At 42.2% G+C, this 2090-nt stretch overlaps 1 pseudogene; it reads right to left on the bottom strand.

Annotated features, from left to right (window-relative positions):
- Nucleotides 1-941: 941 nt before the first annotated feature.
- LOC115283020 lies at nucleotides 942-1434 on the bottom strand (annotated as a pseudogene).
- Between the last annotated feature and the right edge of the window lie 656 nt (nucleotides 1435-2090).

Here is a 2090-nt window from a genome sequence, read left to right as displayed (position 1 = left end):
TGCGTTCACCAACTTGGAAGCTCCCTGAACCCTGTAGTTCAGGAATTTTAATGGAAACTTCATAATGTGGCTATGATTGATTATTAACTCTTCTCCTTGGGTAGGGTGTGGGGCTAAAAACCTTCTAATCATGGCTCAGTCATTATGGTGACCAGCCCCCATCTTGAAGCTATCCAGGAACACACTGAGTCAACTTTTTAGAACAAAAGATGCTTCTACCACCCAGGAAATTCCAAGAGATTTAGAAGCTCTGTCAAGAATCAGAGTCAAAGACCAAATTTCAAACAAAGGTGCTCCTAGCACCCTTATCACTTAGAAAATAACAAAGGGTTTAAGAGCTCTGGCCAGGGGTTGGGGATAAAGATGAAAACATATGCTTCTTATTACATCACAATACCAGACGGGTAAATACCAGGAAGCAGGGATCAGTGGAGGCCATCTCGGTGGCTGCCTACTAATGTATCATTTTGATTGCTTCTGGGGAGGGGAAATGGATGGTTTGGGCAAAGGCAGGAAGGGAAGCTTTTCATTGTATACACTTTTATACTTAAAAAATATTTTGAACCATGTTGAATATATTAAAATTTTTAAATGTTTATTTTTTGAAAGAGAGACAGAGTGTGGGTGGGAGAGGGGTAGAGAGAGAGGGAGACATAGAATTCAGAGCAGGCTTCAGGCTCTGCGCTGTCAACACAGAGCCCAACATGGGGCTGAAACTCGTGAACCGTGAGATCATGACCTGAGCCAAAGTCAGACACTTAACCAATTAGGCCATCCAGATGCCTCCCATATTGAATATATTAAGAACAACATTTCTCCTGCCAGTTCCTTATGATTTTAAAGTAAAGTAAAAAAGATTCTCCTACCAGCTCCCCATGATTTATTTATGTGTTTGTTTATTTAAACCAGAACATTTATTGTGTGACAAAACGTTGAAATCCTTAAGATAAACTGGATGCTGGAATAGCTGCGCCTTGGGTTTAGGTGTTGTTCATGGGTTCAGGAATCCATGCCTGAACGTACACTATACAATTTTTAGGTGCCTCATTTAACCGGTCCCAGTGGTATTTTGTCTTTTAGCCTTGGCATACCAGTTATATGTTCTCTTCTGCTGAGCCACATTTGCCAAAGATCAATTATTTTTAAACATGTATTTATTTGGGGGAGAAACGGTGTGAACAGGGGAGGGATAAAGAGGGGGGACAGATGATCTGAAGCAAGATCTGTGCTGATAGCAGAGAGCTCAATGCAGGGCTCGAACCCACAAACCATAAGATCATGCTGTGAGCTTAAGTCAGACACTTAACCAACTGAGCCACCTAGACGCCCACCACAGGTCAGCTTCTGAAGGTGATAGGCCTTGAAGCCACAGCAGTGGCATAATGCGTGGGTCTCACTGTGATGCTTTCCAAATGATTACGTCCCCTTCATCATCTTGTTTCCACTGCCAAGACCAAAGAGCCTCCGTGATTTAGACTGCTGGTTCTCAAATTTAACATGTGATAGAATGACCGAAAAACTTGTTTTTGCTTTTTTTTTAAGTTATTTATTTATTTTTGAGAGAGGGAAACAGAGAGAGGAGAGAGTGTGTACATGTACGTATGCAAACAAGGGAGGGACAAAGAGAGAGGGAGAGAGAATCCTAAGCAGGCTCCACACTATCAGTGCAGAGCCCGACATGGGGCTTGAAACCAAGAACCTACAAATGTATCATTTTGATTGCTTCTGGGGAGGGGAAATGGATGGTTTGGGCAAAGGCAGGAAAGGAAGCTTTTCACTGTATACGCTTTTATACTTAAAAAAGATTTCGGACCATGTTGAACATGCCCTGCATGGCTTGAACTGAAATCAAGAATCGGATGTTTAACTGACTCAACCACCCAGGCGTCCCGCCGTCAGACTTATTAAAACACAGATTGCTGGGCCCCACTGTCAGTTTCCAATTCAATAGGTCAAGGGTAGGGACTGAAAATTTGTATTTCTAACAATTTTATTAAAAAAAATTTTTTTAATGTCTTTATTTTGAGAGAGAGACAGACAGACAGAGTGAGCAGGGGAGGGGCAGAGAGAGAGAGAGACACGGAATCTGA

This window comes from Suricata suricatta, chromosome 17 (assembly GCF_006229205.1).
Source record: "Suricata suricatta isolate VVHF042 chromosome 17, meerkat_22Aug2017_6uvM2_HiC, whole genome shotgun sequence".
Taxonomy (NCBI): domain Eukaryota; kingdom Metazoa; phylum Chordata; class Mammalia; order Carnivora; family Herpestidae; genus Suricata; species Suricata suricatta.
This window is presented reverse-complemented; position numbering and strand designations above follow the sequence as displayed.